This window comes from Saccopteryx leptura, chromosome 6, assembly GCF_036850995.1.
Source record: "Saccopteryx leptura isolate mSacLep1 chromosome 6, mSacLep1_pri_phased_curated, whole genome shotgun sequence".
Taxonomy (NCBI): Eukaryota; Metazoa; Chordata; class Mammalia; order Chiroptera; family Emballonuridae; genus Saccopteryx; species Saccopteryx leptura.
The window spans coordinates 51,012,494-51,024,416 of NC_089508.1; the positions used below are offsets into that span (position 1 = coordinate 51,012,494).

General features: G+C 43.5%; 1 non-coding gene across 1 annotated transcript; it reads right to left on the reverse strand.

Annotated features, from left to right (window-relative positions):
* Positions 1–3,966: 3,966 nt before the first annotated feature.
* Positions 3,967–4,070, reverse strand: LOC136377811 (U6 spliceosomal RNA). Its single transcript, XR_010746440.1, has one exon. It is a non-coding gene; the product is annotated as a U6 spliceosomal RNA (small nuclear RNA).
* Positions 4,071–11,923: the final 7,853 nt, after the last annotated feature.

Here is an 11,923-nt window from a genome sequence, read left to right on the forward strand (position 1 = left end):
TATTAACATTAAAAAAATGTTAAATACAAAAACGATTCATTTAAGTAAATAAAATTTTATTATGTAATTTGTTTATAAATAAATGTAAGTGAGGCCCTGGCCTGTTGGCTCAGTGGTAGAGCGTCGGCCTGGCGTGCAGAAGTCCCGGGTTCGATTCCCGGCCAGGGCACACAGGAGAAGTGCCCATCTGCTTCTCCACCCCTCCCCCTCTCCTTCCTCTCTGTCTCTCTCTTCCCCTCCCGCAGCCAAGGCTCCATTGGAGCAAAGATGGCCCGGGCGCTGGGGATGGCTCCTTGGCCTCTGCCCCAGGCGCTAGAGTGGCTCTGGTCGCGGCAGAGCGATGCCCCGGAGGGGCAGAGCATTGCCCCCTGGTGGGCAGAGCGTCGCCCCCTGGTGGGCATGCTGGGTGGATCCCGGTTGGGCGCATGCGGGAGTCTGTCTGACTGTCTCTCCCCGTTTCTAGCTTCAGAAAAATACAAAAAAATAAAAATAAAAATAAAAATAAAATAAATAAATGTAAGTGAGTGAAAAAAATTTTAATATACAATATTATTTTAATAAAAATATATTTTAATAAAAATATAATTACATATCGTATAAATATCCAAACTGTATTGCAATCAATCGAAACAATATTTAATTAATAGAATGAGCTTGAAGGGGTTATATCGCAAATAAAACAATTATTTCCTTTTACAAACGGCCTGGGCACGTTTTCAGTTATCGACTGCAGCTATTGTCTATACTACAATGCCACTTGATTCAGCACACTTGACCACAAAAATAACGAATTGTTTGACCTTGGTTGCATACTGGCGAACTCCACCTAAAAGAATGTGGGTTTTGAGTACAGACAAGTACAAATGTTGTAATCTTTATAATGGAATTTTTTTTTCTTTTTTTAAAAGAGGTAGAGAGATTTGCAATATTTTATTTTTTTTATTTTTTATTTATTTATTCATTTTAGAGAGGAGAGGGAGAGACAGAGAGAGAGAGAGAGAAGGGGGGGAGGAGCTGGAAGCATCAACTCCCATATGTGCCTTGACCAGGCAAGCCCAGGGTTTTGAACCGGCAACCTCAGCATTTCCAGGTCGACGCTTTATCCACTGCGCCACCACAGGTCAGGCTGGATTTTTTTTTTTTTTTTTTAATTTTTATTTATTTATTTTTTTACAGAGACAGAGAGTGAGTCAGAGAGAGGGATAGACAGGGACAGACAGACAGGAACGGAGAGAGATGAGAAGCATCAATCATTAGTTTTTCATTGTGCGTTGCAACACCTTAGTTGTTCATTGATTGCTTTCTCATATGTGCCTTGACCGCAGGCCTTCAGCAGACCCAGAAACCCCTTGCTAGAGCCAGCGACCTTGGGTTCAAGCTGGTGGGCTTTTCCTCAAACCAGATGAGCCCACGCTCAAGCTGGCGACCTCGGTCTCGAACCTGAGTCCTCTGCATCCCAGTCTGATGCTCTATCCACTGCGCCACCACCTGGTCAGGCTGGAATTTTTTTAAAAAATAAAGAAGTATCGCGAATCCATTCGACCAATCATTGGAAGTTAACCCTAGATTAGTCACACACGGAATTCTTTTCCGCATATCACTTCTTAAATACAGTGGTACCTTGAGATACGAACAGACCAACATCTCGATTTCCAATCATCGAAGACGCTTCCACTTCTGAGTAGCTGAGATTTTAAAGTAGCGGAGAATATTAAACACTTAATCGCGGGCCACATAAACTCATTATGAGGGCCGGATGCGTCCCGCGGGCCATATGTTGGCTATGCCTGCTCTATCCACTACACCACTACTAGTCAGGCAGTATTTCTTGTAATAAGGGTTTGGAGGTAACACATTTGATTTCTTCTTTGAAGTTGGCTACTTTCATCTGGTGGAGTTCCTGTCAGTTCATCCTGTTTACAGCTGCAGCTACAAAATATTCTGCTACATTTTAACATTTTGCAAGAAATAACATTTAGAACTGCTCATACCTGAAGTCTGGGGTCCAATTCCCCATCAGGGCACCCAGGAGAAGTGACCATATGCTACTCCCCCACCTCCCTCCTCTCCCTTCTCTCCCTCTTCACCTCCCACAGCACAGCCAGTGGCTCCATTGGTTCCAGCATGGCCAAGGGGCACTAAGGATTGCTTGGTTAGTCTGAGGCTTCAGCCTCAGGTGCTAAAAATAGCTCAGTCGATTAGAGCATCAGCCACAGATGGGGTTGCTGGGTGGATCCTGGCTGGGATGTATGTGGGAGTGTGTCTCACTACCTTCCTTCCTCTCACCAAAAAAAAAAGAAAGAAAGGAAGAAAGGAAGGAAGGGAGGGAGGAAGGGAGGGAGGAAGGAAGGAAGAACTGCCTATACCTTGAGACGCTTTTCTTATCTAACAGTGTCAGAATTAAAGGTCTAACCAGAATGAGACTTTGGGGTTAACTTCTCTGGGAAAGGGTAAGTAAGACTATTTTGGTTGTGGGAAAGGCATTTGGTGACCAAAAATGTAGATTATAATAGTCATTATGGCTGTTCACAAATACCTTGTTTTTCTTCTCCTAAGTGCATTGTACTTCCCCTTTCCATTTGAAATTAATTCTGACCATGTGACTTAATTTGGCCAAAAAAGGTGAAAGGAAATCACATGTGTCACTTTTAGGCAGAAACTTTAAGAGCGAGTGCTTATGCATCATTTCATATTCTTCTCCATCTTGGTGACTGCAGAAGCACATCTTGATATGCAGCTCCATCAACCTGGTTTCCTGAGTGACCCAAACCGCCTCTGCCAATCCACACACCCGCTGCCCTGGCTGTTCATCCTGGAATGCTCTCCCCCATGTTATCTGTGTAGCTCACTCTTTCATTTCTTGCAATTGAATCTTGTCTCAAATGTCACCTTCCCAGGAAGAACTACCTAGCCCACCTACTATATTTAATATTCAAGCCCCCTCTGTGCTTTCTGGCACTCCTGAAACACCTAATCCAGCTCTATTCTTTTCCATAGTGATTTTCATCTTCTGACACTCTCCTAATCTACTTATTTATTGTATCTATGGGTCTGTCTTTCTCACCAGAATGAAATCTCTTCTAGAGCAGGGATTTTTGTCCACGTAATAGCAGTACTTACTACCTAATAGATGTTAAAACAAATGTGTTGAATGGGTGAATAAAATAAAAGCCTTAAGCACAAGGTCTAGCCCACAATACTTCAAAGCACTTACTATTATTATTATTGTTATTATTATTGAATATTAGTGCCTAATATAAAACAAACGCCTGACCTGTGGTGGCGCAGTGGATAAAGCGTCGACCTGGAATGCTGAGGTCGCCGGTTCAAAACCCTGGGCTTGCCTGGTCAAGGTACATATGGGAGTTGATGCTTCCAGCTCCTCCCCCTGTTCTCTCTCTCTCTCTCTCTCTCCCCCCCCCCTCTAATAAAAATGAATAAATAAAATCTAAAAAAGTAAATAAATAAAAATTTAAAAATATATATATATAAAACAAACAATAGATTTAAGTCTTCCTTCCCTCCCCTTTATATCTTTTACAGCACATAGGACAGTGCCTTATATGTACTAAACAGTCATTACACACTTTTGTGATCCCCCTCCCCTCCTTATAAGTCTCTAGGAGTACTGTTTATAACCGCAAGCCAAATACTGGGCTTCTGATCTTGTCCCTCTCCATCCCCCAACAATCAGCCCTGGTGGCTCTGTGACCAGGAGAGTGTGCATGTGATTAAGGTGACATTAGTGGCCCCACCTGAGATCTACCGAGCTGCTAGGGACTGTGAAGTGCTATAGGAAACCAGGTCTGCTGCCAATCTCAGAACAACTGGACTATTCAAATGCAAACCTTCTAGGAGGTACTGAGGCTTGGCCCTAAGATAAAATTGTTACAGAGTCTCCAGGAGTTGAAAACCTAGCTGTGTCATCACAGTCTCTGAGCTTGTTTATTCGTCTTTATTTATTTGAAAAATATGAAATGCTTTACGAATTGGCGTGTCATCCTTGTCTAGGGGCCATGCTAATTTCTGTATTGTTTCAATTTTAGTATATGTGCTGTCAAAGCGAGCCCCTGGGCTTTGCTTAAATAAGAATGTTTAAGGCATATGTTCAAGACTGTTTAAAGTCAGACCATTTAAATTCTAAAAAATGCAAATTATTAAGGTAATCACAAATTATTTTAAAGATGAGCAATATAGGAGACTATACAATTTATATCGCCTCTACCCCTGGTTCTAATAATCAAGTCATCTCACGAGGCATGTCTGGGGGAAACAAAAATGGAGGGTGGGTGATTGAGTCCATCTGTAGGTATATAATGAGATCATACATCCAGGATTTCCTTGGAGCATGCTCAATATCAAATATCCTGGCATTGGCTGACAGTGTATCTTGGATTTTTGTTTCTGAAAATATGGCCACCATTTTAATCTATTGATGTTGGGCAGATAAAATGTATTATGCTCACTTTGTTAAAGAGGCCATCGCCCAGGTGATATTAATGTGTGTTGGAGATCGTTGTAACCTGGGGCTTGGTTTTGGGATTAAGCCTTTCCCACCCTTTTTGCTGTAGGGCGGTACAATCCAATCATGCCTCAGAGAAGTGACTTTGTATTAGAGACTACCCTATTTTGTATATTGGATTAAAGGTTGTGAAGCTAAAAGCAGCCAAGATGGCGGAGTGCTGAGTGAGATGCCAGTTTGTACAGAGTTTGTATTTGGGATAAGGAAGGAGATGGGGAACAGAGGTGAATAAGTCTGGTGAGCTAGAAACCTTTGATTCTAGGAAACTCGGATAAGTCAGGGGCTTTGTGAGCACTGAATGTGACTGGGTTTTGGAGCCCAGTGTGTATCTTTACTTGCTCGCCGGGTGCAAGGTAGGATTAAAGATGAAGGCCCACCAGTTTGTGGCTCCGTTGTTTCTTTACCGACTGTCCGAATCCAATGCGAACCTGCACGGGCTGGGCTGCTGTGATAGTGGCCCTGGCCCTGATTACTGGCTTTACAATTGACATCATCTATCTAATACTCTTATTTTATAAAGAAGAACATGAGGCCCAGAGAGGGACTCACCAATACTAAGCACACTTTCTGGCACATAGGTGCTAACTAAATATTTACCAATTGACTAAGCTTGGGCCAGTGACTTGCTTAAAATGAGTAAATTGCGGAGTTAGAACTCTGCCTTAGCCTCTCAGCGAGAGATCATCCAGCCCTCTGTGTGTGGCCTCAACTTCACACACATTTTAGGCTGATATTGACCATGGTAGAGAGAGGATTAACAGCCACAAGTAGGTGGGTTTGAGATTGAGTGAGCTTCTGCAACCTCATTGGGGCCTCTGGGCACCAGTTGCACATTTCTTGAACACCTGCCTTACTAGTAGAACGTGACACCATTCTTACAGGCCCTCTGAGAAAGCTGTCTTGCTCTGAGTCAGGTACCCCTGCAACCTACCTCCCAACTGATAAGATGCAGGATCAGGCCCAAGTCAGTGCTGACCATTTTATAGACTGGACATGAGGCAGTCTATAGGGCAGGGGTCGGGAAACTTTTTGGCTGAGAGAGCCATGAATGCCACATATTTTAAAATGTAATTCTGTGAGAGCCATACAATGACCCATGTATGTTACACATTATCCAATAAAAATTTGGTGTTCCGGGTTCGATTCCCGGCCAGGGCACACAGGAGAAGCGTCCATTTTCTTCTCCACCCCTCTGCCACGCTTTCCTCTCTGTCTCTCTCTTCCTCTCCCGCAGCCAAGGCTCCATTGGAGCAAAAATGGCCCGGGCTCTGGGGATGGCTCTGTGGCCTCTGCCTCAGGCGCTAGAGTGGCTCTGGTCGCAACATGGCGACGCCCAGGATAGGCAGAGCGTCGCCCCCTGGTGGGCGTGCCGGGTGGATCCCGGTTGGGCGCATGCGGGAGTCTGTCTGACTGTCTCTCCCTGTTTCCAGCTTCAGAAAAATGGAAAAAAAAAAAAAAATTGGTGTTGTCCCGGAGGACAGCTGTGATTGGCTCCAGCCACCTGCAACCATGAACATGAGTGGTAGGAAATGAATGGATTGTAATACATGAGAATGTTTTATATTTTTAACGTTATTATTTTTTTCATTAAAGAGCCACATCTGGCTCACGAGCCATAAGTTCCCGACCCCTGCTATAGGGTGCCAGGCAGGAGAATACTGACAAGCATCTTCTCTACTGCAAAATGAGCAGTGGACCCACCAGAACTACTCTTTGGGTGACAGGCAGAAGATGTAGGGGATGCTGTGACTGATGTGCCACCACATCCCCCTTTGGGACTGAGATGCTCATCACCCTGCTGCTGGCATTAGTGGGGAGTCTTTTTCTAGGGAAGCCATTCTAAGACAGAAGGAAGCAGACAGTGGGGTAGAAGCCTAGAGAAGACTGTGAACAAATGACATGAGGTAGCAAACACCATGGTCTCACAGAAACTATTCAGAAGTCAGGAGCTGCCATTAAAAAGAGAAAAGAAAAGTAGAAAGATGTCAAATTGCTTTTTCAATGCATTTTTAAAATCACGTGAAGTAACCTGAGTTGTCTGCCCTTCTTCCAACCAGAAAGACAGAAAGAGCCTCAGGACCACACATAGCTGGGCATCTGCCTTGGGTTCTTATTATCCCCACTTCCTGCTTTGACCCTGGGGCCACGTGACTGGGACACTCTGCCCACATTTCTTAGCCTGGCCAGAGTTCTCTAAACTCCCAACTTCTGGCTGCAGTCTTGTTCTGAATTAAGTGTTGACCCAGAATAATGGTGCTTCAGCCTGTCTGACTCTGAGTACTGCATGTTCCTTTGGACACTGTCTTGGACTGCTGCTGCTCCCCTGGGGGCTAGTCTGATGGCAGGGTCATTTTCTCTAGCTCCATCCCCTCAGGCTCTGGCTCCCCACCTCTCCCCTTAACCCTTGATGTTCCCATGATGCTTCCCAATTAACCCATGATGCTAAGGGTACAGCCAAGTACACTCATGTTCTAATCATCTTTTCCTTTTGGCTTTAATTTCACCTCTAAGGAAACACAGACATGGCTCCTTGCAATTTTAGTTTTTTTTCCCCTTATTTCTTGTCCTCTTGGCCTTTATGTTTTATTCTTTACCAGGAGACCTTTTCAGGTTTCACAAATTTATCACATCAGCCCTAAGGGTTATGGAGAACATCTAACAGTAGAAAAAAGTATTCATGTTGAATCTAAAATATTAGTTCAAATATTTCTTGTCATAATATAAAAGTTGATGATTTTTAATGATAGACACTTAAATTTACTTATTTTAAAAACGTTAATATGCAAACTTTTAAATATACATAAAAGAAATCATATGATGAACCCTCATGTATCCCTCATCCAGGCTAATCTACCTGAAATGCATATATTTATTTCTACTCTGTTCAGTTGAGTGAGTATACTCAATAGCTGATAAATCAACTAATTTACTTGCAAGTAACTGAAGGTCAACTTAAAATGACCACTACTGATGACCTTGTTTGATTGACCTCAGTCATATATCTACTCCAGGCATGTATTCTGTGACTCCCACCTTGAATTGGTTGGCAAAAAATTAATGGTTCTTTCCTCTACACCTCTTAAATCCATCCCTCTAGATCCACCCTATTTCTTGTCTGTGTAGCTAGATTTTGTATTTTGTGATTTTAATATGTTGACCTCCTCACCCCTCAACATTTGCTCTCTCTCTTCCTCCCATTTAAGCAGAAAGAGGAATATGAATATCAGAAAAGTCTGAGGCAGAGCAGAAGGCAGAAGCAGGCAATGTCTTCTAACTTATGTTTTCCTAAAACCCAAGGAGCTTGAGAGAAAATTAGAGGGTTTGCAAAGGAAAGAAGGGAAGAAAGCAGTTTGCAGGTATAGATAGTACTTAGGGGCAAAAATAGAGTTCTTTGGTAGAGGTGGGACTTGATCAAAGGGGAGCCTGCTTCTACTTTCTGGGAGGCAGTAAATCCTGAGAAAGGAATGGCTACTGGCTGTAGGTAGGCTGGGTGACTATAAGCAGACTCACAAATGATGCCCAAATTGCCAATGTGACGGAAGTAATAGAAACTTGCTGGACCTAAAGGGACCTTGTGGGCAAGGCCAATGGTTGTCTCAATGGTACCAGGTATCTGATGAGGGGACATTGCCTCTTACTTGCATCTTGACACTGGGTGAGACTCAGGCTGTGAGGCACCACCCCTGCTGGGGAAGCTGGAAGAACTTGGTTCAGATCTCAGTGGGATGGCCTCAGACTCAGTTAAGTGACTTGTCCAGGTTCATACAGCTGCAAACTAGTGGCAGCGCTGGCATTTTAGATCAGATCTCTCAGCTTTAGCACCTGCATGCTTAATTACTCTGCAGGATTACAGAAATTCAGGGCCTAATACCTCCATCAGCTTCCTGAGGAATAATTGATTCCTTTCTGCCCCAAAGTCATGAGGTTACGTATAGCAGTTACCCTTTCAGGTGACTTCTCTCCTGAGACAGCTGTGGGGAGTGAAGGAGCTTGGCAAGCCCAGCGGACTCTCTAAGACTCGCTGAGCCTGTGACATTGCCTGGCCTCAGGGTCCTCATCTGTGAAATGGAGCTGCAACCCTTTCCTCTTAGGGTTCCTGGTGAGTATGAGATAAGATAATGGGGATGAAATAAACTATAATGTACAAATGTCTGGGTTTGGGAGTAATATCAGGAAGAATAATAATAACTCGCATTTTCACACATGATAACCACAGCCCTGAGGCCCTGCTGAACCTTCAAGAGCAGTTCTGTGTTAGCCTGTTCCCTTTCCTGGTACATCTTGTCCTCCCTTCCCCTCCCCATTTTCCCTTTGCATACTTCTGTGATCTTCTGGTCTCACTGTAAGATGTCACTGTCACTGGAGGACATTCCTAGACCACACCCCATCCAAATGTCTAGGTGACACACCCCTTCTTGTGTGCTCTGCCCCTTTAGCACTGAAATTTCCTGTTCACTGATCCAACAGCTTACACCTCTTCTCCCACACCCCCACTCTCCAACTAAATTAGCAAGCTTCTGGAGAGCGGAGGCGGAATTTTGTTTGTTGTCGTATTTCTAAGGTCTAGGACCGAGCCTCACACCTAACAAACACTCAATATTTAAAAATCTGTTAAATGAAGGAAGGTACAACTGTGCCCTCTAAGTCATCAAAGACAGATTCATTTATGGTTCCAACAGTTTCAGTGCCAAATATTTTGTATTATAATTGAATTTCCTGAAAAGTGGTCATCCAAAATACTGTTTAAAATATAACAAAGCTAGTCACCAACCACCCACAAGCAAATCACAAGTTCCTCCTTAAAGGGTTTGATAATTCTTTGGCTTGAAAGCATTATCACTGTGCCTAAGAAAGTTCTTCAGAAACATTTGCTGAGTAAACGGTAAACATAATATCACCTTTCCTTGACCAGTGTGGGGACAGAATTAACTGCATAAGTTTTTGTTTTCCACGACTCAGAGCTGAGGGCTGTTCTATGTTTCATAAATTATAAACATTGGAAACAGGTCTTTTCCTCCAAAAGAAAAAAAAAATCAAGTTCCAGAATATGTGAGGCCTGATGCCAGGAACTATGGGACAGCCGAGATAATCCAGACTAGAGTCTTGGTTCTAGAGAGCCCTGCCATCAGTTGTGTATAGTCCATGCTAGGAGATGGTAAACAGTGCACCATTCCCAGTCTTAACTTTGGCTTCTGCTCAAGTTCACAGATTTGTGCTCTGCTCTCCTTCTGTACCTCAAGCTGGTCAATGAGAACTTAATGAACAAAGTCAGCCAAGCCCTAGAAGTGACTAGACTGACCAACCACAGACATTCCACTATGAATGATGGGGAGAAATTCAGTCTTACAGCAAATAATACTAGATTAAATTGTCTCTCACAACAAGCATGACAAGCGGTTGGGCCATTAAAATTACAAATTGCCACTTAGGCTAATGTATTTTGTTTGCCTGATGCCCTCTGGAGCTGTTCATCTCTCTGCCAGAGATGACACAGATATGTGATAGCTTGGTTTTCTCTTAGGCTGAAGTAAGAACAATGAAGGCTCCTATAAAGTTTTGGATAGCTGGTCTCAGGACACAGCTGTGTAAAAGCTGTCAGTTTTTACAACACTCAGTGGAATCTGAACACAAATGACAGATTTCCTCTTAAGGAAAAAAAATGGACATAGAGATGTAGACCTTTTCTCTCTGGCTTTCATGTCTCCCTCAATCTACTTTATAGAAGAAGAAACTTTGAATGGTGAGCTCAGGACTGGGCATCTGGGGCAAGCAGAGCCAGTAAACTCCTTCCGGGAAATCTAGAATCAAGATTAAGATCCATTGTCAACGTGACTGATTTAAGGACAGGATTTGTAAATTCAAGATCTGGGAGTGGTGATTTCTGTCTTATGGTCTGTAGAGGAAAGAAAGCCAGAATGCAGTGAGAAAAAAGGAAAGAAGGAGAGGACAGGGCCCTGGCTGGTTGCTCAGTGGACAGAGCGTCAGCCTGGCATGCAGAAGTTCGTGGTTCAATTCCCGGGCAGGGCACACAAGAGAAGCTACCATCTGCTTCTCACTCTCTGTCTCTCTCTCCCTCTCCCTTCTCTCCCTCCACCCCCCCCCCCCACTCCCAGCAGCTAGTGGCTTGGTTGATCTGAGCAACGGCCTTAGATGCTGAGGATAGCTCAGTCGATTAGAGCATTGGCCCCAGATGGGGTTGCCAAGTGGATCCCTGTCAGGCACATGCGGGAGTCTGTCTATCTCCCCTCCTCTCACTTAATAAAAAGGAAAGGATAGAAAATGAGAAAAAATTTTGACAATATTTCTAAGACATGGCTACTTATTGCTATTCCATGAGATACCTCTGTGTCATAATAAGTCCCCCCTTTTGTTTAAGTTAGCGAAAATTAACATCTCTTACCAACTTGTACTTACCAATTACGTTTATTATACTAACAATTTGATTTAATCTATTAGTCAAAAGTTTCATAACTAACACACAGGCCATATTGTGACAAATCTAAATTGCAATAGGAATTTGAGGAGAGGCTATACAACTGACACCTCTGGTTAGTGCCAGAGCCAAGGTAGAGCCAGGTATACAGGTTTAGTTCAGCGATTTTCCGACTTCATTTCATTTCTGCATTTAATTCTTCTTTCTCTCTCTTTTTTTTTAGTGCACACATGAGCGTGTGTGTGTGTGTGTGTGTGTGTTGTGTGTGTGTGTGTGTGTGTGTGTGTATGAGAGAGAGAGAGAGACAGGAAAGGAGAGAGATGAGAAGTATCAATTCATAGTTGTGACACCTTAGTTGTTCATTGATTGCTTTTCATATGTGCCTTGACAGGGTGAGGAGGGCTTCAGCCGAGCCAGTGATCCCTTGCTCAAGCCAGCAACCTTGAGCTCAAGCCAGCAACCTTTCAGTTCTAGCCAGCAACCATGGGGTCATATCTATGATCCCATACTCAAGCTGGCAACCTTGCGTTCAAGCTGATGAGCCGCATTCAAGCCAGTGACCTTGAGATTTGGAACCTGGGTCCTCAGCATCCCAGGCTGATGCTATATCCATAGCACCACAGCCTGGTCAGGCTCTTTTTATTTTGAACAAATATTTTTTTTCATTGATTTGAGGGAGAGAGAGAGGAGAAGAAGCAAGTGAGAGGAGCATCAACTCTTTTCACTGAGTTGCTCCATTTAGTTGTGCACTCCTTGATGGCTTCTCATACATGCCCCAACCGGGAGGATCGAACCTGCAACCTCTGGCATGCCAGGTGGACACTTTATTTACTGAGTCACCTGGCCAGAGCTACATTTAACTCCTCCTGTTCTTTTATTTTGTCCAGAGCATGCCACAGTGCTAGGACATTGTCAAGAAATACATATTTATGAAATTAATTAAGATCAATGATATGAAAGAAAATGTT